The sequence below is a fragment of the Cygnus atratus genome, chromosome 2 (assembly GCF_013377495.2).
Source record: "Cygnus atratus isolate AKBS03 ecotype Queensland, Australia chromosome 2, CAtr_DNAZoo_HiC_assembly, whole genome shotgun sequence".
Classification (NCBI taxonomy): domain Eukaryota; kingdom Metazoa; phylum Chordata; class Aves; order Anseriformes; family Anatidae; genus Cygnus; species Cygnus atratus.
The window spans coordinates 288,340-302,475 of NC_066363.1; the positions used below are offsets into that span (position 1 = coordinate 288,340).

The 14,136-nt window shown below is 41.1% G+C and overlaps 1 protein-coding gene across 6 annotated transcripts in view; it reads left to right on the forward strand.

Annotated features, from left to right (window-relative positions):
- SMARCD3 (SWI/SNF related, matrix associated, actin dependent regulator of chromatin, subfamily d, member 3) overlaps positions 1-14,136 on the forward strand; it is a 71,343-nt gene that overhangs the window by 19,893 nt on the left and 37,314 nt on the right. The gene's annotated exons all lie outside the window — the stretch shown is intronic.

Below are 14,136 nucleotides of genomic sequence, written 5' to 3' on the forward strand. Positions count from 1 at the left end.
GCCTACTTTCTAATGCAAGAAGCTCTACTGAAAATTATTCTGACTCCACAGCTATGCATCTCTTTGCTTTCACCCATTAAGTTTGCTGAGTGGAGCGCAACTTTCAAACAGCAAGCCATGTCTCCTTCAGTGGGATGCTTGCCTCTTACTATTGGCTACTCTTTCTCAGCGCTTCCCTCTGAGGACTTCTTGTCTATTTGTGTTGATGGGTTTTCGTACACCCATCCTTCAATGTTCATCCTCTCTTCTTCACCTTTATAAAGATAATCAGTCAACTCCTGCTGCTGTCCACTGACCACCATATAGGATTCCTCTGCTGAACTCTCATACCATAATAGCTGTCCTGTTGTTGTTTATTCACAGTATGTCTGTTGTCCACCTTTTTCTCCATCTGTGTCAACCAGAAGTGAAGCATACGTGAATCTGCTGCTATTCATTCATAAGGAAAAAATGGTGAGGAATGTGATAATCAGTGGCAGCCTTAGCTTTAGCAACTGTGAAATAATGAAGTTCAAGATCCTGAAGGGAATGAGAAAGAGAACAAGTGAAGTGTAGACCCTGTATTTCAGACAAGCAGAGCTTGCGTTATTCAGGGAACCGGTAGGTGTGATCCCATGGGAGGCAACTCTGAAGGGCAAAGTAGCTCAGGAGATCTGGGAGGTCTTTAAGGGCAGCCTCCTTCACGCTCAAGAGCAGTCCATCCTGATATACAAGAAAATGTGTAGATTTATGAGAAGCCCAGATTGATAAGCAGGGAACTTGGAGTGCAGCACCCGGTATCAAAAGGCAGTATACAGAAAGTGGAAGCAGGGACAGGCTAAAGGAGGAATTTAGAAACATTGCCTAGGCAAGTAGGGATTGGTATCAGAAAAGTCAAAGCTCAGCTGTAGTTGAGACTTGCAGGCAACATCAAGGACAACAAGAAGAGCTTTCACTGGCACATTAGTAATAAAAAGCTGACCAAGGAAAATGTGGGCCTGGTGCTGAGTGGGGTAGGTGATATAGGGATGACAGACACAGATAAGGCTGAGTTACTCAAATCCTTCTTTGTCTCAGCCTGCATTTAAAATGTCTCCCATACCTCTGTGATCAGATAACATGTTCAAAAGTAATGGACAGGGATTGAGCCAGGGATTATATGAGATAACTCAACCCATACAAGCCCATCAACAGGCTGCATCCACAGTGCTAAAGGAACTGTCCAATGTCCTTGCAAGGTTGTTCTCTATCACCTTTGAAGCGTTGCGGAAATCAGGACAGGTCCTTGATGACTAGAGAAGGGCAGTTTTTGCACCCATCTTCACAGAAGATTGAAAGAACAACCCAGGGAACTGCTGGCTAATCACTCTCACCTTGGTCCCTGGGAAAATTGTTGAGCAGGTCCTCTTTGAAACACATTTTTGGGCATGTGAAGGAGAAGGTGCTAACTGGGAGCAGTGAGCATGGATTTAGCAAGGGTAAATCATGCTTGACCAACCTGATTGCATCTTCTGTTAAAATGACTGAATCTGTGAGCAAGAGATAGTAATGGATATCATTTACCTTGTCTTTTGAAAAGTTTTCAACATTGTCTGCAACAATATTCATATATCCAAGTTGTTACATTTTGATCTAGACGGGTGGACAACCAGACAGGTAAAAATATGGCTGGATGATTGGACTTAGAGGGTAGTGGCTAATGGGTCACACTACCAGGAAGACAGTGACAAGCTGAGTACTGCAGTGATACATCCTGACAGCTGTTCTGTTTAGCATCTTTATCAATGATGTGGAGGAGGCAGTTGATATGCTTGCTCAGAGTATTTGCAGATGACAAGGGGGGGCGGGGGGGGCAGCAGCTGATACCCTTGAAGGCAGGCTGCTATCCACAGGAAGCTGGACAGGCTGGAGGAATGGGCCGACAGGAACATCATGAAATTTCACAAGGTCAAACATAAAGTTCTGCCCTGAGAAAGGAATAAGCTTTTGCTGGGACTGCCAGTCAGGGGAGCATCTCTGCAGGAAAGGCCCTAGAGGCCCTGGTGGACAGTGAGCTGAGCATAAACGAGCAGTGTGCCCTGGCAGCTAAGACAACTAATGACATTCTGGGCTGTATGAGCAAGAGCACAGGCAAGAGACTGAGAGATATGATTACCCCTCACAGCTAGAATACCATTTCTGTTTTTTGGAACCCTAATTTGAGAAAGACATTGGCAAACTGGAGTGAGTTCAGCTGAGCGTCTTCACAAGGGTCAGAAGGCTGGAACAACACATGCTTTCGGGAGAGGCAGAGAGAACTGGGCTTGTTCAGCCTGGAGAAAGGGTGGCTCTGAGCTAAAGCTCAGCAGGAATTGAACCTAGCAAGTTATGTTTCAGGCAGCAAGAAAGCCTTCTGCAAGTGAGTCAGCAGGAGAAGGAAGACTAAAGAAGACCTGGGTCTGCTGCTCAAGTCAAAAGCTGTGGAAAAGGGCGAGGTGCTCAGTGCTGTTTTTGCCTCCATTTCTGCTGGCAGGTTGTGCCCTCAGGCCTCCCTGGCCCCTGAGCCTGGGACAGAGCTGGGGGAGCAGGGCTATTGGGAGAGACCTTGACGAGTTGCAGAAAGAGGATGGCAGTTCAACATCATGAAGTTCAACACAGGCAAATACAAAGTTCTGCTCCTGGGCCAGAATAACCCCGTGCACTGGTACAGGTGGGCGTCAATTGAGCAGAAAACAACTTTGCAGGAGAGGACCTGGGGGTCCTCATGGACAGTAAGTGGAGAATGAGTCTGTGAGGTAACCTGGCTGGGATAAAGGCTGACCACAAAATGGGCAGTATTAGCCTGAGTGATGCCATCAAGCCAAGGAAAGAGGCTATGCCAAACTTGGAAAACTGCATCTGGACTTCTGCACACAGGACCAGAAAGACTTGTGATGTACTGGAGTGAGCCCCGTAGCAGGCCACGAGGATGACTGGGGCTGGAGCACATGCCTGCCAAGAGAAGCTGCAAGAGCTGGGTTTGTCCAGCCTTGAGAAGAGGCAGGGAAGAGGAGAGCCTATTGCTGAGTGCAACTGCCTTATGGGAAGGCGCAGAGAAGACGGAGCAAGGCTCTTCTTGGAGGTGCACAGCAACAGGATGAAAGGCAACAGATACACCTTGCGACATGGGAAACTGACTCAGTGTAAGGAACCATGATGATACTAAAACACTGGAACAGGTTGCCAAAAGATTCCGTGGCATGTCCAGCCTTGGAGGTATTCGGAACCGACTAGACGTTTTCCTGAACAACGTCACTTGAACCTTTCTTTTTTGAGAAACAGTTGCTCTGCATGACCTCCAGAGGTTCGGCTGATCCAAATTATTTTGCGATTACTGAGGTTTGAACAATTATCAATCCAAATCATGTTTTTGCTTGATATTCAGTGAATCCTTTGTGTTTGAGGACTGTTCACAAACGCATGTCATGAAGTTCAGCTCAGTACCTTTGCTTTTGTAGTTTCAAAACGAATTGCTCCCAGCATGTGGATGAGTGGTGTTTGTCTTCTGTTGGAAGCAGGTACGGTGGTTGCCTTTGATATGATCTGACCAGCAAAGGACTGCCTTGTTATTAAACACCTGTGGAGATCAAGGCAGGCTTAGTTGCAACTAGGCATGTTTTAGCCAGAAGTACTCCTATCAGGGCTCTACTTAGGAACCAGAATTTTTCAGTATCATACAAAGTTAAGATCATGGCTGAGGTGGTTATACTCTGTCATCAGGAAAGATTTTATACATACATCTGATGTTGGAAGTCAGTAAGGCTGACAGGGATACATCACTAGGGTTTCCTAGTGTCCACACTTCACCTAGGGATACTAATCAAAACCCAAACAACTATGTTCATAAAAGAGTCAATGCTGAAAATGCATTTGCGAGATCTTTTGTTTCCTGATGACAGAAATCACAGAAATTAATAATGTTTTTGTTTTCTTTTGTTTTGTTTTTCAAAAGGGAGGGATCAAGATCTAACCTGTTTGCAGTAGGAGAATAGAGAATACTGGAGACGTATGTTTTTTAGTGACTGTGAATGTGGGAGGTGGCTTGCTTCTTTGCAGATACAGGAAATCACAAACATGTTTCTCCTTATGTCTCTGATATTACACATCAATAGTAATGACCAGTACAACTCACAAAAACCTCTACCTCTGTCTTGAGCTCAGGATTTCCATCACTAATGCTGATTGTTTTCCTGTCATTTCCTATCAGTATTCTCTCACGGTGTTTGGTATAAAGCCAAACTTTACATATGAGTAGTGTTCCTTATGGTCTATAAGTTTGGATATGAACACCTAATAGTTGTATTAAGAAATCTGTTCAATTTTACTAGAGGGTGGCAAACATTCTTATGGAAGACTTTAAAAAGAAAGCACATATTTGATCTTCTGGGAGAAGAAAAGCTTAATTTATTTTTTCGTATCATACAACTAGACAAATAATCTGAAGCCTGATCCTACCTTGAGAACTTACTACTAGTTTGTTTTGGTTTTGTTGACCTACTAGAAGGCAGGCCTGAGGATTTACCTGTAATTGAGAGCTTATGTATGACAAATCACTAGTGATTAAATATTCTTTGCAGTGGCTGGCCAATTGTTTCAGCATCTGGCTGCACTCACTCTGAAGAATTTTCACTTTATTTCTAATCTGAATTTAAACAGTTTCAAGTTCTGTTTCCTTGGATGTTCTCAAAGTGTTGTCACTTTGATAGTCAAAGAAACTTTTATTCTTTTCTTGTAGATAGTTATATACTCATAAGCAAAGCTAAATGAATTGGCTTTATGGAACCTCCTATTATTGAGCATTCTTTCCTGTCTGTTAAACATCTCAATAACTTTTCTCAAAATTTTCTTCAATTTGTTAGTGGATTTCTTAATTTGTGCCTCTGGTGTTCTTGTAGTGATTGTTATTACCAATGATGGTACTAATTGTAAAATATTTAGCTGTTCTCCATGTTTTCCTGCTCATGTATTTAAGAAATGCACAGGCCTGTTGGGCTACAATGGTGTTCTGGACTATTTTGTCCCCATGTCTTACATTCTTTGCTTCTAATATTTTGACTGTTCAAATACATTTAATAATTTGTGTTGTCTTCTCCCAGATCACCATGGTATAGATCCATAGTGCTCTGTTCTCTATTTCCAATGTTGCCATTGAGTTTCACTTGTAGATTCTGTTCATTACATTAAGTTATAAAAGCCCTAGAACCATTCCTCTTCTTTATATCTGTCATTTTGTTTGTCTGCTTATTGCTGCTCATCATGCAGATGACTTGATTAATTTACCCACAGTGAGTTTTGGTCACTTCCATCAGAAGCCATGGTCTCATTAGCATCCCCCAGTATAGATAAATAACTGCTTGCTTTATTGTGCATTTCATTGTATTTGTTCAGTACTGCAACTCTTCTGCAGCCCAGTCAGCAAACTCAGAAACAGTCTTTTCTGCAAGTGTGTTGCAGTCTTTTCAGGTCATTATTAACATAAAATGTTAATGCATTTGCATCTCTCTTTTATGCTTTCCTGAATCATTTAAATAAAAATACCAAGTCAAATATGTTGAAAGGCTTAAGGTTTCATATATCATTTGGCCACGATGAAAACTGAATCATTGTCCTACTGCTTTTTTTTTTTTTCTTATTTCTTCAGGGAACCCATGGCCATTAATTGTTTTTTATCTTTGTCTCACTGAACTCCTTAAAATGTTGTTGTGAAGGACCGTATCTCTCAGCAACACTTGTAAGCCTAAAATACCTTTTTTTTTCCTTTATCCCTTTTGATATCTTCAAGGAATGGGCGGGACAAAATTTTCTTGCAAAGTGACACAGCTCAATCTGTTGATACTTAGAAGAATAAATTTGAAATTCATATGGTGCTTTCAAGTACTCCTCCAGCCACAGCAGTAATGAGCTTGGAATGGACATATTAGATCAGTCTTGACATAATGTGTATCTATTTCTCTAGCCTGGCAGACTAGAGCGGAGTTGTTTCTTTGTTGTGCTTGAGAAAGTTTAGCCTAGATTTAGATGCCCGTGACTCTTTATTTCGTAACTGGGAAATGTTCATGATGTTCTGCTCAAAATATTGTAGGGGAATTAGAGTAAATCTCTTTAAACCTTACATGTATGTTTTAGCTGCGCATAACAGGCATATCTGTCCTGATTCCATGGTTCTTCTTTACTTTAAATCAAAATACAATTCATCTTTTTGGTTTTATTCCTATAATTCTGTGATTATAAGCAGCTAAATACTTTCTCTTGTCAAATTCTTTTTCTTTAGCTAATGTTTTGTTTTCTATTTTTGATAATGAGATAGCCAGACTAAAGGTAATATTCTAAATAAAATTACAAATGCATTGTGCCCCAACATGATTGCATATTAGGATGATGATGATTATGATGGAGTTGGGGGGTAAGTAAGGAACAGAAATAAGAGTTAAGGAAATGGCAAAGCAAAAGCAGAGGAAAAAGTTTTTCGAATTAGAACACTATTTTTTGAGAGTTGGGAAGTGTAGACTGGGGATTCCACCTCTGTGCTAAGGATTGCTGGATTAGATTACACTCTGCTGCACTTTCATTACTGGGCAGCCTCACCTCTGCTTTGTCTGACTATACTGTCTTGAAAGACGATACTACGTGTTACCCCTGCTTCCCAGTAGTCTAATCCAGAATCTCAACACTTTGATGCTTAGAAACTTTTCAGATTTAAAATCTTAATTAATCAATGTTCAGCTTAAATTCACTTCTTCTTGGAATAGCACATCTTTAGCTTAAAATCATTTTTGTTTCTGAGATCAAAGAAAACTTTTAATTCTTTTGAAACTTGAAATCAGAATTGCCATGTGACTCACATTCTCCTGGCTTGCCAAATAGTAGTTTACAGCATGGGTAGAAGGTATATATATATAGCCTGCATCTGCAGTATAAAACACACAAGCATGCAACTCAACACTTCTTCTCCAAGCCTTGGAAGCCCTGAGAAAATAATTTTTGTCATTATTTATTGAGTAGGAAAGGCAGCCAATGAAAGTCATAACTTTCTGGGAAAGTTTTTATGACACTAATGTGTTTTACAGTGCAATGGGGACTTTGTGCCGAGGATCACTGGTGAGATTTCACTCTGGTGATCTGCATCTTAGAATGAACCAAGAATATGGTTCTTGGGAAGGGGTGGGGATGGATTGACAGAAAATTTTGTGTCTGTGTGTCTGTCTGTGTCTGTGTGTTGGTGTCTGTGACCATCTATCCATAGGGGTGGAGGAGGGGAAGTCTGCCATAACACTGGTGGGAGGAAGTGTGTGTGTACCCTAAAAGAAGTGCTTGAAGCTATGACTTTTTAGATTTCATTCCTCAGTTTGTCACAGTGGTTCTGGTTTTGTTTTGAAGAACATGCTCTCACAGTTCACACTATCAAATTCTTTCTCTCTATTACATTCCTTATTTATATTACATTACAGTTATTTTCCTAAATTGGCAGCACATCCAAAGTCTGTTATCAGCATATTCCATTAGCTCACTTTTGGGGGTTTTCCTTCTTTTTCTTTGCAAGGTTGGTACTAAGTTGGCCCCATGATCAGTCTTTATTGAACTCCAGTGACAGCTGTAGGCTGATACTTCTCAGCTCAGTTCCTCATCTCTGGCCTCTTTAGAGAGGTACTATGTACTGTGTAACTCTTGCACTAAACACCCTATCCTCTTCATCCACAGTTCCATGCACAGTGATTCATAAGGTGCCTTACTCAATTCCTTATAAAGTCATTGAAAGTCATTTTCACCCCTCTATGATGAATTATCTTGGCTTGTTCCTGTATTCTCACAGTTTTTCTAAAGCCTTATTAAAATTGGCACTCCAGTCCATATTATTCCTATCTTGATTTAGAAAGATTTTAAGGCCACCAAAACACAGTTTTTAATTAAGTCCCACTTTATTCAATCAGAGGTGTAACTGCCCTTTCCAGTACACTCATGAACTTAAGCGTTTGCTTTGCCTGCCCACAAAGACTTCTTAATCATTTCTGAACTTTTACTTTCAAGAGCTGTTTGTCTATACTGGGATCCTGATTTATTTGATCATAGATAAAACATAAGACTAGAAGGATCTCTTGGTGATGAACAGAGTACTACTACTACAATGAATCAAATTGTGTAAACTTTGTCATAACCAGCAAGGCTCTATCTTAAACATGAATTCAAGGTACTGTGGGCAAGAACCTGCTGGAGGGCTATTCAAGAAAATCATGTTTCTGATCAAAACCTTCCTCAGAATTCCAGCATGGGGTTATTGACAAATCTCTTGATACAAGAAAAAATGAGCAGATTGGATCACATAAATTCTATCCATCAAAAATGGTTTGTACAGATTCATAGCTACATCTAGCTGTATAAAAAGATAAATTGCTTCAGTAAACGAACTTTATTGAGAGTCCTTATTGCTGTATGGATCCTCTATTCTCATTTACTTTCTGTCATTGTTAATGTCCTCCATGTTTTTTGATTCAGTGATATACATAAATACATTAATGGTAGTTTATCTTTTTCCAATGATTCCTTCAGAACTCTCCTGAGGAACTGTAAGCCTTGTATGCATATGTACTATACGTATTACCTGTGCATTTTACTTGAAATTAAATGTTTTATATATAACATGCATTCACAGTTGTGTAGTATGAAGTAAAAATTAACTGTAATTTAGTCTCTGTTACATACAGAAAAATGTAAGCTGAAAGTGACCAGTGGAGGTCATGCAGACTAGTCCTTAAAGACAAAAAAGACTCACTGAATATCAAGCAAAAACATGATTTGGATTGATAATTGTTCAAACCTCAGTAATCGCAAAATAATTTGGATCAGCCGAACCTCTGGAGGTCATGCAGAGCAACTGTTTCTCAAAAAAGAAAGGTTCAAGTGACGTTGTTCAGGAAAACGTCTAGTCGGTTCCGAATACCTCCAAGGCTGGACATGCCACGGAATCTTTTGGCAACCTGTTCCAGTGTTTTAGTATCATCATGGTTCCTTACACTGAGTCAGTTTCCCATGTCGCAAGGTGTATCTGTTGCCTTTCATCCTGTTGCTGTGCACCTCCAAGAAGAGCCTTGCTCCGTCTTCTCTGCGCCTTCCCATAAGGCAGTTGCACTCAGCAATAGGCTCTCCTCTTCCCTGCCTCTTCTCAAGGCTGGACAAACCCAGCTCTTGCAGCTTCTCTTGGCAGGCATGTGCTCCAGCCCCAGTCATCCTCGTGGCCTGCTACGGGGCTCACTCCAGTACATCACAAGTCTTTCTGGTCCTGTGTGCAGAAGTCCAGATGCAGTTTTCCAAGTTTGGCATAGCCTCTTTCCTTGGCTTGATGGCATCACTCAGGCTAATACTGCCCATTTTGTGGTCAGCCTTTATCCCAGCCAGGTTACCTCACAGACTCATTCTCCACTTACTGTCCATGAGGACCCCCAGGTCCTCTCCTGCAAAGTTGTTTTCTGCTCAATTGACGCCCACCTGTACCAGCGCACGGGGTTATTCTAGCCCAGGAGCAGAACTTTGTATTTGCCTGTGTTGAACTTCATGATGTTGAACTGCCATCCTCTTTCTGCAACTCGTCAAGGTCTCTCCCAATAGCCCTGCTCCCCCAGCTCTGTCCCAGGCTCAGGGGCCAGGGAGGCCTGAGGGCACAACCTGCCAGCAGAAATGGAGGCAAAAACAGCACTGAGCACCTCGCCCTTTTCCACAGCTTTTGACTTGAGCAGCAGACCCAGGTCTTCTTTAGTCTTCCTTCTCCTGCTGACTCACTTGCAGAAGGCTTTCTTGCTGCCTGAAACATATCTTGCTGGGTTCAATTCCAGCTGAGCTTTGGCTTTCCTAATTTTCCTGTTTCTATGCTTGGGCACTGCCGTTCTGTTTCTGCTGGGTAGGATATCCTTACTCCCACCTCCATGCACTCCTTTTTTGCACTTGAGGCCAGTCAGGAATCCAGTGCTTAATTCTCCTGGCCTTCTGCCAGGCCTGCTGAACTCTATGTGCATTGGTCTGGATCATTCCCCTTTGCTTTGAAAATGTTGTCGTTGAAGTTCAGTCGACTTCCCTAAGCCCCTATGTCCTTCGGGGATCCCCATCATTTTGTGGAATCTTTCTGGGCAGATACCTTTACATGTTAAAACCTGCCCTCCTGAAGTCCTAATCTTGCTTCCTTCTCAAAGGATCCCAACTCCACTATCTTATTTTTACTGTAGCCAGGGCTGTCCTTAATCTTCACATCCACAAACAGTTCTTCCTTCCTTGCTTGTAACAGGTTCAGCAGTCAGCTTGCTTATAACTTCTGTCAATAAATTGTTATCAATCCAATTCAGGAATCTCCTATAGTGCTCATGCGCAGTGCTGTCACTAAGAGGATCTCAAGGTGGTTAGTCCCGCATGAGCATGAGGGCCTATAACAATGGGACTTCCTCCAGATGTCTAAAATGCTTTGTCTCCTCCTTGATCAGGTGGTTTGTAGGAGATGCATTCCACAGTATCAGCTGTTTCAATGCAACTCTTAGCATTCAGATGAAGTCTTTGCGTAGTGTGCAACTGGTTGTCATTGCCTTCCAAGACATCATATTCTGCCAGTCGTAGAAGCTATCCCATGATGTTTCTCATATCCAAGAGACTGTAGCATTGCAGTTGTTCACTGACTTCCAGTTCCATCTGTTTGTTTGTTTCACAAGCTGTGTGATTTTGTTTGCAGGTAAATGTGGTGGGACTCCACACTGAGCTGCTTTTACAAGGAAGGTGTGAGAGCCCTTCCCCATCATGATGTTCACTGCTCCATATCCTCACTGCCCCCATTCTTGTAGTTTTTGCATTCTTTGGTCACCATCAGTAAAAAAAAAAAAAAAAAATCCATGGTAATAAAGGATAAATGTGTGGAAATTAATAGCATTATCTTATTTCTAATTTTTAAATTGAATTTTCACAGTAGGAGAAAAAGAACTCCAGACCCAAGAAAGACCCTATCTTACTAATGTTAATAAGACTTTGCTCCAGTTATCCATATAATTCTCAGAGAAGGTTTAACATACATGCTTCACGACCTCAGATGATGAGATGCTGCTGCTAGGTGATTTTTGTCGCTTCTTGAAATAGATAAAGGCCAGAATGGAGAATTCAGCTCTTGAAATACTCTTTACACATTTATACTTATAACTTTTGTTTTTTTTAAAAAAAGAGAGGAGACTTGCATGTAGCTATGAGCTTTTCAATTATGGGAAACAATGCAAGAAGAAACTTTTGTAGGCTGCACAGATCCTATGAAGAAAACAGAAAAATGAATTACGTACTACTGGATGGAGTGCAAAAATATCTTTAACTTTTTGAGCTAATATCTAGGAGAAACAAAGAAAAATATTATTTGTGGCAGGTTACTGCTGGAGCTTGCCTTTAATTGTTCTCTAATTCTTGAGGGGAAATTGGGAAAGAGTATGGGATTGGACCATTATCATGCTACCCCAAAATTATTTGAATACTAGGCTGAGCAAGCAAAAGACTGTCAGAGCAGCCAAAACTGAGCTGAATGAACCTTTGTTCTAGTTCAGTATCCTGTCTTCACTGTGGATATAACACATACCTACGAGAGGCTACAAACATGGGCAAGTATGTATAATTCTTCTCCCAAATATTTTCCCAACCCGCAGCCATTTGCAGTTCAGGGAATTACAAGCAATATTAACTTTGTTGGCTAATTTTAGAGTGCTTATGCTTTCATAAATGATGTTTAACATCCAGTTTGGTTATAGACAGAATAGGAAATAGGAAATACCCTTTTGCTTTCACATGGTAAGAGATGTAGAAGTGTAGAATAGAAATATTTATTGATGATTACTGCTGTTTCTACAAACTTACTAGAAATTTCTTCATGTCCTGGGTCCAGTACCTTAAGAATCATTGAAGTTGTATCACAGCTGTAGTATATGCTTGATCTTGAGGGCTGTGTAGGCCAGCTCCCTGCTTCATTGTGTGCATAGGAGTTCATGAACTGACTGTGCCATGACTCAGAAGTAAAAGGCTGAAACTGGGTCCAGACTTTTTAAGTGACAGCAGTACATACAGCATTGAAGGAGCTGAGGAATCTTTTGTTCTGTGTGGGATAGAGTCATGGGGTATTTTCTTGCATCCCGAGATTTGTATTCACTGTGGGGAGGAAGAGGAAGTATTGCCTAGCTGTCTGTTCTGCAAGCTCTCTGGCAACTCCTTGATGTTTCTACAGCAATGCTTGCTCTTTGTGCTTTTCTTCTAAAAGTGTTTGTGTTCCTTTATTATTCTGTTGATAGTAAGAGTTTGTGGAAGAATACAAGCAGTTAAAAATACAGTGGTTCAGCTAAAGCTGAACAGAATTTCATGGAATAAAATCAAAGCATTTATTTGGCTCATGGCTTCTGTTTTTCCAAAGTGCCAGTCTTGCTGCAAATAGTACAGGTGTTCTAGCATCTCAGATCAAACAAACAAATAATTAATGTTGAAAGAGACATTTATTTGGTAGTCTTGATCAGTCTAAATACATTAGGGAGTGATTGTTCCTCTTCACCCTGGAAAAAAGGAAGTGATGACAGAAACTGTCAACTCATGAAAAATGTATGAGCAGTATGGAGAAGGTGCACAGGGAATACCTGCTCACTGCTGCTCCTGCTCTACAAGAAGATGGCATCAAATGAAGCAAACAAATGGCAGGTTCAAAATGAGCAAAAAGAATATTTCATGCACTGTCTGTAGAGGTTCTGGAACACTATGCCTGAGGCTACTGTAGGTGCTGAAGAACATCAACTTTCAACTTTTCAAAACGTCAACGTTAGGACAGATGAATTCTTGGAATGACTTGGTGCAGTTGTTCTTATACCATTGCAACAGCTAAATATTTTAATTATACAAATGAAAGCTGGAGTATCATAAAAATAGACAAGGCAGTCAAGTAGAGTTTTTTATACTTACTTAGAGTTCCCTTTTTATGGTTTGCTTTCCTAAGTTATTCCCAATTAAGAACTAACCTTTTCATGTAAGGTTATATTTGTCCATTTCTAAGCTCAGGTCTTCTTTAGGTCTTTCTGTTTACATAGAGTCACAAAATGGTTGAGGTAGGAAGGGACCACTGGAGGTCATCTGGTCCAGCCCCCTCCCTTACTCAAGCAAGGCCCCCTAGGGGAGGTTCCCCGGGACCATGTCCAGACAGCTTTTGAGTATCACTGAGGAGGAAGACTCCACAACCTCTATGAGAAACCTGGGCCAGTGCTTGGTCAGTCTCACTGTAAAAAAGTGCTTCCTTATGTTCAGGGGGAACTTCGTGTATTCCAGTTTGTGCCCATTCCCTCTTGTCCTGGCAATGGGCACCCCACTGAGAAAAGCATGGTTCTGTCTTCTTTGCACCTTCCTTTCAGGTATTTGCAGACATTGATGGGATCTCCCTGAACTTTCTCTTCTCCAGGCTGAACAGTCACACCTTTCTCAGCCTCTCTTGTAGGAGAGGTACTCCAGTCCCTTCATCATCTTTGTGACTTTTTGCTGGACTTTCTCCAGTACGTCCCTGCCTGTCTTGTACTGAGTAGAAATTTCTGTCTCTTTCTTCCTCCTAACCTACTTCCTATCACCTCTTCTGCTAACTTTTCTGGAATAAGGAATGTAAAATGGGGTTTTATTAATAGAGGTAGTATGGTTTAGCCAATATATTAAATACTAATAAAAGTTAGCAAGATTGTAAGTTAATGCATAGCTAGTCATGTTGAAAATTAAATTTGAAGGTCAATTCCACCTCAGCCAAGAAGATATAGTAACAAAGGTTGCCTTCCTAAATTGCAGTTTGGTCTTATGATGGGTAACACTTGTGGGGGTTTTTGTTTCTTTGTTTAAAGAAACACAAACAACATGAACATCCACCACTTTATTTTTAGTCTAGAGAGATACAGCACTTTTTTAGCTTAAACAGGACAAATTTAAAGTACTTTACATTTCCAGCAGTGGTTTCCAGGCATTTTGTAGCTAAGCCTCACTTGAAAAAAAATCAGCAGTAGCTCAGGACTTGTGGATCCATCTGAGGTCTTCCAAAGTTCATTAGCTCTAATTCCATGCTCCAGCTTTTCAGTCATATGCTTCTACCATGCCACTGAGACCTGTCCCACTAGTTGGGTACTACCA